Genomic DNA, 13,556 nt, shown 5'->3' with positions numbered 1-13,556 from the left:
TTGATAACCTTTCATAACATCCCTCTAAACATAAGGTAGCTCCTGATGTATGTTTTGTTGTGGTAGTCTTGTCTTATAATCACTGGAAACTGATTGGTACCAATCATTTTGATACACCCTGTACGTTATGGTCGCGTGCAGCTTTCCGTGGTTGATATATAATGCTAAAACTCTGTGTTATCGGGCTACATGTATTCGAGAGTTGATTAGATCAACACTTTTCAAAGTTATTGCGCATAATTTTCATCATCGTGTGTTATCATCATGGATTTCAGGAACGTCTTGATTCTCAGCATCCTTATCGGGTGTATTATCATGTCTGATTTAACTACGACTACGAGCGCCAACCTGATTGATCGAATCAAACGCACGGCTTGTTATCGGAATCCGAAATGTAAGTATGTCTAATACATTGTCAGTGACAGTTGAAGCATTAGGGGGACGAGTATCATGTTGTACTCTTTCGACAGGAAGATTCCACGCGTGGAGTGCAAGTAAAATGTACTATTTTAGCCACACAAATGGGGATTTGATGAGCCAATGCGCGCGAAGCGCGTAAGATTTGGCAAATTAAAAAATGCAGAAGTTATTTCCAAACAATACTATATAGGCTAAAATATGGTTTCTTTTCGTACAATTATTATACAAATACTGCCATGAGAGGTTCTAGTTAAAATTATGGCCCCAAGGTGAGATCAATAGTACTATTTTCCTGCGGGTAAGTAAGAATAAGTAATTGAAACATAGAGCAAGTACTAAAATCAGAGCTTTTAAACTTTTTGATATAATTATGACGCTAACTAGTTCATCTCATATGTGACAACACAGCGCTACCAGTAGGGTTCAATTGCCTATTGTGAGTGCCCCTGTGTTGTGTGCATACATATAGTTAACAATAACTGCATGATGTACGGCTTGGAGGTAGTATTTACGGCTCATCCGGGAGGCTGAAAAGACAATTTACGGCTTAGAGGTACTATTTACGGATAGGAGTACTGATGGTAGAACCATTTTGGTCATGTGATCCACTTTTAACCAGTCAGTGAACAAGAATATATTAATGAGGTACATAATTATTGATATGTTTAGGCTAAACTCCAACGCGTGCGCATTTCGTTTTAGAGTATGCATCCATTCCCATTTTTAGGAATCTAGAAAATTACATGTTCATAGATTTAAAAAAAAAGTAGATAAAGGCTATTCTCGATATAATTATTCACATACCTTCCAGGTCAATTACCATGGACACTAACCGCTAGTCGCTAGTCCGAAAAAAGTGCGCCTTTGGGAAGGGTAGACGATGTATTGTTGGTCGAAGCAGCAAACAAAATCACCTAAACCAATATATTATTTAAAAATAACACTATGATGTTTTGCAAAAGTTCATTCTACAAATCATATACTTTGAAAACTTGCTTGATTTATTGTGGTTAATGAGTTATGTACGTTTTACAAAAGTATTGTTGTGGCCCTCTTTGCAACATAACTCAAGAACCACAATGATTTTGGCAAAAATAAATAATAGGACTCATTTTTCTTACATGACTGACATTTTTTCTATTCCATTTTTTCCTTAGGCCAATATGGGTTAACCAACGGAAACGGTAAATATCAAATCTTTATTGTTCGGTCGATTCACTATAGGATATTTTTGAAAATTGATATTTTTGATATTTAGCCGACCTCGCAGAAAATCTAAACTAATTATAATTATGTTATATGTTATATAATTATATATTATATATATATACATATATATATAGGCGTAAGAAATTGGTGAAAGACTTTCAACGTAACCAGCACAGACTTTTATTCTCTCTCTTTGCCTCATGCCTTCATGAAGCATAGGCCTGAGGGCGAAAGCTCGGTTAAAAGTTAATGTTACACAGCTACGTTGTCGTCTATTCAAATTTCTTACGCCTATATAATATTCACGAATGGATGAACCAAGTCGTACAAAAGCCAAGACCAAATCTCTCACACTATATACATATATATATATATTATATATATAATTATATATTATATGGTACGTAGCTGGGATGAAAAGCCGACCATCAATTGAAAATTTTGATCTTTCATATTAAAGATATACATATTTTACCACAAATACCTAAAGGTTTTCGGTGTTTTTGGAAAAGAATTTATATCTTGAATATAAATTGATGCACGGCTATTAATCCCAACTACATACACTCTAAGAACATATCATTAGATTTATATAATTAACATCGAGTACAGTTAAATTTCAAAAATATCAATTTTTATCATTTGCCATAAAATGTGTATTTTATCGTGATTTAAAAATAAAATCTAAATTGTTTGATATCAGAAGGATATGTCTGATGTGCTCTCGGGTCCCACAATAAATACGTGTAAACGTCGCTATCCGAGCCCTTAAGCTGATATTTGGTTAAACTTGTAATACCCGTGCTTATAACATGTAATAAAGCAAATGGTGTACGTTAAGAATTTATAGATTTAGGAATAGGCCCCTAATCCAATTTTAAGTTGTGTATTCGTAAGTATTATTTAGTTTTTCTGTTTGTTTGTCTTTTTATTCAAGTTCAAAAAGTATTATTATTTGTTTTTTCTGACATTGAGATATCAATAGAACGACTGACGTTGCTGAAATTAATGGTCTGTGACTAATACCACTAGTGATATCTGGCATGTCTGCAAGAAAGGAATATCGAGTTGACTTCGAACTATTCCAAACAATATTGTGGTTCGAAACAAGCGAACTATAAAAGACCTCAGAAAAAATCTGAGTCGTTATAAATACGCATATAGCGTTAGCACTATTAGTTGTATTCACTATATTGTAACATAGATAAAAAGTTTGTTTCTTCATGCGCATTTTGATATCCTATTTGTCCAATTTCATTCAATTTTAACAAGGCCAAAAATTCCGAAAAAAACAAAACAAAACCTGAACTCACTATCAGCTTTTGATCCTTACATCCAGCTGGATGCACAGCGTCATCATCCCTATATCTTCGTGTCAAAAATTACCGTGATAATACGGCGAATCCTCTCGTTTTTGAAATAGCTACGCATGGCGATTTTGTTCGAGATAGGCCGAGCGACTCAGGCTAAGCATAGTACGACTATCATGTGAGATACCACCAAGTTATATTCTACAAATTATTACGATTTGCGCATGCTCTAGTATCCCATATTATGGTATTGCTATTACAAGGAAATTCGATTTGTTTTGAGGTAAACCCCAAGTTTTGTTTTTAATACACTAACTTGAAATTAAATACACTAATTAGCGGCAATTGCTGTTGGCTCTGGATACATTTTTACTGCATTTTTTGTTGTAACGATTTTTAAATCGTAAGTTAAAATTGTGATATATTTAATTTTGAGAATTACAATTATATAAAGGAACACAAATAGCCCATTCACCTAAAATCCAGGTGCTTGTATTGAATATTTGATCACACGTGTATTTCACAATGCATATGTAAACTTTCTTTATCTATGTCAACAATATTGATTTCACCAACGGAGTATGGAGCTATGAAAAAAATATTTATAATACAGGGTGTTGACACTGTGGGATGTGTCACGATTATTAAGAGGGTGTATTATCAGCCAGGAGAATATCATACACGTGACTTAGGAAGTTGACTCCCTCATCTCTGCTCATGACATTGTCTCTTGATTTGTATGTATAGTTTGATCAGCTCGTAATCGGCGGGCCTTATAACATCACGGATTAATATCAATAATTTTATTTGGGAATTTATTGAAGTTCTATACTGTGCGCACTTTCTTTAACCCATAAAATACGAACCAGGCAGATCAAGTACCGTAAAACCTCGTCTACAAGCATATAGCGTGCTTCTGATGAAAGCTAAATTAATCCAGGCGCCATTGTGGAATTTGAGCAAATAAATTACAGATGCAAGCATATACAAACAAGTATTATTGTAAGGCCAATCTATTGTATTGGTATATTTACGCATGTATCGTATTAATTTAGCTTTCATCAAAAACACTATAATATGCTTATAGACGAGGTTTTACGGTATATCACTCTTAACGTGGGTCTACTTTTCGGCTTAAAGCCTAATAATTCCTGCCGATTATAAGCTGATCAAAGTATAGTGCGAGTAGTGCGAGTAGTAGTAGTAGTAGTAGTAGTAGTAGTAGTAGTAGTAGTAGTAGTAGTAGTAGTAGTAGAAGTAGCAGTAGCAGTAGCAGCAGCAGCAGCAGCAGCAGCAGCAGCAGCCAGTAGCAGTGGCAGTGACAGTGACAGTGGCAGTGGCAGTGGCAGTAGCAGTAGCAGTAGCAGTAGTTGTAGTAGTAGTTGTTGTATATAGTTGTAGTTGTAGTTGTAGTTGTAGTTGTAGTTGTAGTTGTAGTTGTAGTTGTAGTTGTAGTTGTAGTTGTAGTAGTAGTAGTAGTATTAGTAGTATATTGTTATTGTTATGATTATTTTTATTAGACTGTGACCCGAACCCGTGCAAAAACCATGGACTATGTACCGTTGGTTCGGACTCGTACAAGTGTAAATGTCGAAAAGGATTTGAAGGGAAAAATTGTGGTCGAAAAAATTAGTAAGTGTATGTGCTTGATCAATGTTAATATTATTTTATCTATAATAAATAATTTCCCCATACGTTTTGGTTAAAGCCATAATGTGTGATTTGCTGCACAGCGACGCCCTCAATTTTACTCGGATTTCTACTTTTTGCATAATTATAATGCCCAATGGTATACTAAAATACCACGTAAAAGACTAAGCTTGAAGTGCTTTACTAACGGTAAAATTTAACTTTTTGTATTAAAACCGGGTCGACCCGGTTTTATTCAGAGTTCAACGATCGAGTACTTGCTAACATGTACCGTGGATGTCCGCTTGTATGTACACATGTCGAGCGCGATGCTCCGTGCAGTTACATACGATCGGCGAGCGTAGTACACGCATTGTAGGCGTTGGAATGAATCGCAATTTTCTTCGTTATACCTCATTTGTTTGGCTCGAAATTAAAAGGGGATAATGTGATCAGTGAAAACAAATATTTAAATAAGAATATATTCTTTATGCAAATCACACATTATTGCTTTAAGTTACATGCTTTTGCCAGGTAATGCTGGTTTTTTTCTTCTTCGATGGTTCTAATAAGCTCAATCGGTCAATTGAATATATGAATACAAAACCCACCCAAGTCCATACTCTGGCCAAATTGAGTTAAGCATGGGAAATTGTTGCTATACATAGGCCTGTCATATGTATGAAAGAACAACTCAAATTCATCCTCTGTGTCTATTGAGCATGTGAAAAATAGCATGTATGAAATAACCACCCAATTCCATGATTTAAGTCTTGTAACACATTTATTGAAATCCAGTATGTATAAAAGTCCACTTGTAACACATTCATTGCTGGAGAGTGACTTTTGGAGAAAAAAATGGGTTTAATAAAGGAACGTGTGTGGTTTATATTACATGGCAGAATGCTTATCAACATTATACATACCTGTCTGCTTTATTTTGTATTATCTTACTAGTGGTAATCTCATTCCAATATTGTTGTCTTTGTATACAGGGTGTCCCAGAATGATTTGTACCGTGTTTGCAAAAATAACTAAAAATAGAAGACGGGCAGTGTATCTATTTTTGATACCTGCATTATAATGCACGGTTGTTTGATGTGATCATTTATTAGTTTTTCAAGCAAAACGTCATGTACTACCTAATTTTAGACGTAAACAGCTAAAAACGGTATCATGCTAAAGTATTCAGATGCTTTTAAAGTCATTTTCAACTTTAATTTCCCCTTGTTTACAACATTATTCACTTTCAAAGCATTTTTAAAGCTTTTTCTGATATAAAATGTATCTATTTCTGACAAGATTGGTGGCGCTATTTAGGTACTAAAAATTGCTCTTTCAAGCTTTTTATACAAATAATTCCTTTTATTTGTTGATGAAATATGTTTAAAAATTTCTTTGTTGCTTATTTCACCTATTCCATCTTTTTTATTGGCAGTATTGATTACCTAACCCTTCCAAATAATGAAATATGAGTTAGGATAAATAGCGCCACCTATAGTTGCATTTTCTTAATAATGAAGCCAATTCTATATACATCAAACAACCGTGAATGCTGGATATGTCTCCTACTTATTCTGTTAATTTCAGCACGCTACCTTTATTTGTTTTGGCGTGGCATGCAATAATGTAAAATCGATGAAAAACCTGCTTTTCATTTTCAGCGCAAACGACTCGCATACCCTTGAAAATGGCACGATACGATTAAATAAAGAACGTGGGATGTTTGGCACCCGGTTTGGCACAGCATTTCGACGACAACTACTGTTGGGGTTGCGCCTTAAAGCTTGCCGGACAGCTGCAATGTTCGCTCTAGTTCTTACAGTTTTACGAGCACCTGAAGCTTCACTCTGAAGCTTCGATATCTGACAGTTCTGTGCTCGTCAAACTTCTTTACGTTATACACTATCGCTCCTTTGACTGGAATGCGTGCTCGCGGAAATCGTCTAATGAATCTTCTTTGCGTCTCAACATAGCTGCCGGTTTGCCAGTAAGTTTTTGAAAGAAATCCACGCTGCTGTACAATAAATTGAGGAGCCATCTTTTCTGTACCACAACCAGTTCGACCTCTGGAAGCATTTCCAATGACATGGACCTCACACCACAATAACTAAAACTACCGCCAAAGAGAGAATGGGATTAGGCCGCAAATCCTTAATTCCATATAATAATTGCTTCGTAACGTCATAAATAATAGATAGATATCGGCTATTTAGTGGACATATGAACAGGGCACAACTAAAATACCTGCATAACTTTTTCTAAATAACTTTGTGCTGAACGGTTAGTAATGTTACAGATTTTCAAAATAGGTTGCGTTGTCAAAACTTAGAATTCACCATTTTTACGCAATCTTCTATAACTCCTACTAGAAACGTCCAATTTTTAAAATCTAAAAAATCTGAGAAAGCTAAATATATGTAAAACTTAAAATGTAAAACAATATGACCATTTAACATGCCCTTCATACCTAAAAAATTACATCTTTCCCGGTATAGATCATTCTGGGACACCCTGTATGATTCAAAAAACCACCCAAGTCCAAAATTTAAAATGAACCCCACGAAGTCCCTGAAATGCTAATCGTCATACCTAATACAGTTTAATCCACTCATTTGCACGTAAAACTTACCATATTGAGCAGGTATATCTAACTGAAGGAATTAAAATGATACACAGGTTTTTCTCTCAAAATCACTTCCCATGGACTTGGGTGGGTTTTGTATTCATGTATTCAATTGTCAAAATTCAAAAAGTACGTGATAGCTGATTCATTCCTCAACCACACCAATTATTTACCTGCGTTTAGTTGTGGCGTTAAAATACCCAAACAATTAAGTTTCTGACGATACAGTTCTTTCAGGGATACCCTGTAGTACACTTTATTCCGCACAGTACGCGTATTTTTACAGAGGGCCATACTACGTACGGGCTGTATGCGTTGTAATGTACAAAAAATAGCCTTGGTTCGGAACCAGAGGATGATTTAAGGAAGCCCCATCATGCACTATAAAAGTGTTATCACTAGAGTTACAACTGCCACTTTACTTTTCAAATCCCATTGAACTCTGTGCAATAGATGTTGTTTTAGAATTGCCCGTGTGTCATTATTACTTGGTCGATTTCAGATCTAAAGTGATGTATACATGAAGGATAATTCACACCTTCTGTAGATAACATAAAATGTGAAATCGACCAACTTTTTGAAGGTGTTTTTATTGTAAATATATCTGTCCAAATTCAAATTTAACCATGCACGTATGTATGCAGTGGGCGGGCAGTGGTGTCATGTTCACTCACACAGCTGTGCTAACCGCAAGACTTGCTGGGAAGTGCTTAAATCATCCTCTGGTTCGGAACAGTAACCTCAGAACATGCACTGTCTAATATGAGTCATCCTCATTTAAGGGTGGTCTTAACCCTGGAATTGTGGAAACTTTTGGGCCTTATAAATTCTAAATTCTTGTTCTAAAGTATATAAAAGTATACATATTTAGACTAAAAATGACTTGATGAATCCATCTGTGTGGTCAAATTTGGGCAAAAATGCTCAGTTTTAAAGAAAAATTTAAATAAAAAACGGTTTTTTTGGGCCAAACTGTTTCGGTCATCATAACAAAAACTTTCTTGATTCACCTTTTTGCTCATACCAAACAACAATTTGTTGCTACATAGATCCGTATGACCAGATGAACAATTTGGCTGATGGATTTGGACCAAAATTGACCGATTGTTAATTTTGAGCCTGTATAAACTTTGACCTTGCAAATCTCGAATAACCCATGCCCATAATCAGCAGTGAAAAATTTAGATTTTTCAAATCTTACTGTTTTAAATCGAATATGAGCCCATATGAGCCCTCCCATTGTATTGTACTTACTGTATGTTTTCGATTTTTAAATCAAACTGTTATATTACATGGAAATGTTTTACATAGTTTTCACAAACGGAAATCCCGTTCTTATTTGTTCTATTTCAGGCACTTAATCAACGGCACATAACGGGACGTCTTTATATCGTAAAAATGGTGTCTGCAAATTTCTCCGAAGACCGAAAGTACCCAGATTCTGGAATCCGGTGCGGAGCAACATATACTACAGTCAGCCTACTCTGAAGTACAAAGTACCGACGCGGACGCAAACATTGTGCCGACTTTGAAGGCACGCATACCTGCAACAGAGACGCAGCACTGCGCACTGTTTGCGCGCTGTGTACGCGCGCGTTGTCATTTTGTACTTCAGAGTGGACAAACTGTAGTAGCCTATATTATATTACAGAACAATAAAATTTGTAGATAGGATTTGGTTTAATGATTCACCTGCCGCATGGAGAAAATAAATAGCGTGCAATGCAACAAAGGACTCATATGTCAAAAAAGAATTCAAACATGAAAAGTTTCCCGTTTTATATACTGCAGAAGCTTCCATACATTACATTAAGAAATCAAACTAACTTAGACATAAGGTTAAAGTACATTATTATAAAGTCTGAAAAATGCACGCAATTTTCCAAACTAAATTTTTCTGTAAACAGGACACTTTAAAATTCAACCCGAATTTTTTTAAGAACATATTTTTTACACCTGAGTTCGTCCTCTAATCAATCTAGCACAGAAAACAATTAATCAATAAAACCTTGTCTTCCTTAATAAATTATTTCATTTGAATTCCATCCACTCCCTATACACCAATCCGACTTCGCCATTACTGCGGTGTCCCCGATGTAAAACTGCGGTGTCCAGAGGTCGGGGGTTCCACCTTCCACCCATTATTTATTGCGTGCTACACAGAATTGTATCCGGGAATTGTGCACAGTGATATTCAATACACGATCATAAGCATTGAATTACGAATTAAATCTCCCGCTCTGGTACATCTGTGTTACCGTCAATAGAGGGCCAAATACAGTAAACGCTTCTCGGATTGGTGTATAAAGACTTTTATCTCCCACACAGGGGTTGTAGATTTCAAATGAAGTCACAAATTCAGGTAACCCATTTTTAATCCACACTCACTGCGTGGGGGATTAAGATTATAACTTGATCATTAGCCTTTTCGAATTATGGCGTAGGGCAGTCTTCAATCTGGGTAAAACCCGGCAAATTCAAAAGACTTTACCCACTTCGTGCAGCGCCATCCTATTATATTGTGTCCGCCATATCTCGAATAGGCTAATTGTTGGTGCAGGCAGATCACCAGCGAGTAATCATTTTGATATTAGGGATGCACCATTTGACTCCGGGGGAGGGGAGGAAGCTCTGAAGAAAAACAAATCCTCCCCCACTACATGAGCAATACAAAAAATACCTATTATCATTTTTAAAAAGTTCCACACCAAACTGTATACAATAATGCATGAAAATTTTATTTAAAAAACAAAAAACTGGCCAACACCTTGTGCAAAAGAAATAAAAATTGCTGCCGCGTCGAAAATCGACCTGCACTTCCAGTACCCCCTACCCCACAGTCAAATGGTACTTTTGAATAATGAGGTCGCTTTTTGAACTTTTTGATGGCATTGCATTAGTTATAATAAATATACTTTTATGATAAAACATTGAGAATTTCATTAATTATCATTCTTGTACAACGATAAATTGTAGAAAAACAACAACAAAAGTAGTTCAGTGGATGGTAAAGTGAGATGTTTTGGTAATTTTTTGTCATACGTTTGTCCAAAATAGTCAAACGTTCAGTGGCTGATCTAATCGGAGGCAAAGAGCATCTGCTCCTCCCCGGCAATTTTCGCGGGAGAAGCAGTGGTGTAGCTATATGGTAAGTGACCCCCAGGGCAAGGATACAAATATTTCAAATGCTTGTCCCTTCAGACAGAAGTAACTTTACACCTTCCAATGCCAAATAGCGGCTTACACGAAGAAACATGGAGGCATTTTCCCCAGGCTTGTTCTCTTCCTTCTGGTTTCCCCTTGAATCAAGCCAAAACATAATATTATATTTAGGTAATCCCCTTTTCATTTTTACTACCCCCAAATCGCGTAGTATCCCTTTAAATTTGATTTTTGGTGCAGAAAGGAAACCCGTCATATATGGGCGTTCTGCCCATGCGCGATTCAATCAATCAATCAACTGTCAGCCAATCAGAGCGCGCGACGGCCGTCTTGCAAGGCTCCCTCGTGGTATTCTTTCTTTCGCTCAACGGATACGGAAATTCACAGGTAGGCTTTTGATATTCGCTGTTAAAAATCCAAATATTTCACATAAATCGCGTTTTGGATGAATTTAAGTGTTATTAGGCTGTCAGGAATATGGTATAGATCCTTCAGATGAGTTATTTTGGATGTGGTCGAGATGCAAAATGTGTAATTTGATGAATATTTTTTGTTTAGATTTTGTCAGAGCTGCTCTATGCAGATCGCACATGGGATCCTGTGTGTGAGGTCGTTGTTTTCTCGAAAATCTAAATATTTCGTCTTCCATTTCTCTCTTTAAAGTCATCCCGTGCACGTAATATTGTCAAACCGTTGGGCTCATACGGATCTAGTTTTATATCATTGTTTGCATTCGGGGCGCAAAGACTGGCCAAAGGGTAATAGTCCAGTCAAAGTGGGTTTTGACTCACCACTAATTGCAACAGTATTTTTTCACTGCTATGAATGTTAGGATGTCCCTGAATAGCATACAAAAAAGTATACTAAAATATACTTGGTGGAAATGTAGTTTTGGCGGAAAAGGTCATACAGGGGTCCAATTTCAAAATCGCTCCAATCATTTTAAATACTATACCAAATTATTCCTCTAGTCATAAGGATTCATAAAAAATATAGTTTGCCATATCTGTGATGTACGGTTCTTGAGTTATAACCGAAAAGGTCAAAGGTCAAATATTGGGTTCAACAGAGGTCAAAAACTAAAAATTGTCTGATTTTAACCAAAATGGTCTCAAATTGTTCGGCTTGCATACATAATTCATTTAAAGAATATTTGCACTGTTTAGGTTGTTTAATTACATGCATAACGTCGAAAACTAGGTCGGGGTCAATAGAGTTCAATGGTCAATGACCTCTTTTACCCTGCTACCTAGGTAACGAAACATCCAAGATATGACAAACTATTCTTATTTTGAAGTGTTTTTAAAGGACGAACACATTGAGACCATTTTTAAGGAGATCGGAGCATTTTTTCGAAGTTGACCCACGTGGAGCCCAAAATTTGACCTTTGACCTTTTTGCTTATAACTTGAGAATGGTACATCACAGATATGACAAACTATACTTTTTCTGAATCCTTAAGACTAGAGGAATGCTTTGGTATAGTTTTTAAAAAGATTAAAGCAATTTTGAAATTTGACCCTGTATGACCTTTTCCCGCCAAAAATACCTTTCCACCAAGTATATTTTAGTATATTTTGGTATGATGTTCAGGGACATCTCTAAAATGTATAAAAGTGAAAAAAATTCTGTTGCAATTAGTGGTGGGTGACACCACTAATTTGCTTAGATTGACTGGACTATAAGGTATTCAAAATATTTTGGCGATATGAAAAATTATGAAATCTAGTCGCCATGTTTCGAGTTCAAAACCACAACGCTCTGAGTACATGTAGGCAGGGATTGCGCGCGTGCCTTATGTAAAGTGTACGTGATGCATGCACAATCTAATTAACCTGATGATGTTATGTTTTATATTATTGGAGCGTGAGTACACAAATGTTTATATTGACATTTAACTGCTGAGATTAATTTCTTCAGGTGATCCTTCCCTTTCGCCATCTTATTAATTGTAATGCGCTGTATTTATTTATGTCGTGTCGCCTTGCCCTGGTTTTTCTCAGATATTTATGTAAACTTTTTGAGACTATAAATATACAGTTTTGGTCATGTTTTAAGGTCCTGCATCATGAAAGTGCTCACGGAAAGATGTGGTAAGTGATGGGCAATATTTATTATTTATTTATTTATTTTATTTTATTGATTCCGACAGACATGGTGCATGTTTGCTTTCAGTAGTATATACGTAGGTCTACAGGCCTATGTAGATTTCGGATATTCCTATAAAAGACATATCCAAGGATTGCGGAGTAAACGGGTAACATCACGCTGAGGGGCGGTGTTATGCCTAAAAACCATCAAAGGATTGCGGAGTAAAGGGGTAACATCACGCTGAGGGGCGGTGTTATGCCTAAAAGACATATCAAAGGATTGCGGAGTAAAGGGGTAACATCGCGCTGAGGGGCGGTGTTATGCCTAAAAGACATACCAAAGGATTGCGGAGTAAAGGGGTAACATCACGCTGAGGGGCGGTGTTATGCCTAAAAGACATATCAAAGGATTGCGGAGTAAAGGGGTAACATCGCGCTGAGGGGCGGTGTTATGCCTAAAAGACATACCAAAGGATTGCGGAGTAAAGGGGTAACATCACGCTGAGGGGCGGTGTTATGCCTAAAAGACATATCAAAGGATTGCGGAGTAAAGGGGTAACATCACGCTGCGGGGCGGTGTTATGCCTAAAAGACGTTTTTTATAATCATGAGAGGATTTATTATTTGGTGAGTTATATATATTTTACGATTGAGGGAGGAGGCTATTTTGATGAGTTATATATTTTTATAGTTGAGGGAGGAGACAAATAGATGAGCCAAATTAATTACAGTAGAGGAGACGAGTTTTGTTTTATAGTAGAGGGAGGTGAGATATTTTATATAGTAGAGTCATGTGACAAATTTTGATATACAAAATTTACTGCTTTATTTTCTTAAACTATATTTCAGGGCGGAGTTTATTTTTGTAAGTGAAGTGAGATGGGAACTTATTTCTTTTCATACTAAATGTGTATATATTTTATTATGTTATGTTCTGTTGGAATCATATTGTTTTATTATGTTGTAAGTTTAAGATAGTAATGATACATAAAGATGCATACCCCGGGTGTGACATCTTTTATGTATTGTTGAAAATCCGGTCAGCACCTAGAGGGGGGGCCTCTATGCGCAAATTTTCAATTGCGTCTAAAACTTGTGGTGTTATTTTTA

The 13,556-nt window shown here is 36.3% G+C and overlaps 1 long non-coding RNA gene across 1 annotated transcript; it reads left to right on the top strand.

The window, feature by feature from the left end:
* The first annotated feature begins 173 nt into the window (after positions 1–173).
* On the top strand, positions 174–9,248 carry LOC140141442 (uncharacterized). The gene is made up of 4 exons (XR_011857410.1): positions 174–394; positions 1,578–1,604; positions 4,460–4,571; positions 8,548–9,248. It is a non-coding gene; the product is annotated as an uncharacterized lncRNA (long non-coding RNA).
* Positions 9,249–13,556: the final 4,308 nt, after the last annotated feature.

This window comes from Amphiura filiformis, chromosome 19 (assembly GCF_039555335.1).
Source record: "Amphiura filiformis chromosome 19, Afil_fr2py, whole genome shotgun sequence".
Taxonomy (NCBI): Eukaryota; Metazoa; Echinodermata; class Ophiuroidea; order Amphilepidida; family Amphiuridae; genus Amphiura; species Amphiura filiformis.
Note: the sequence above shows the minus strand (reverse complement) of the source record. Positions and strands in the feature narration are given on the sequence as shown.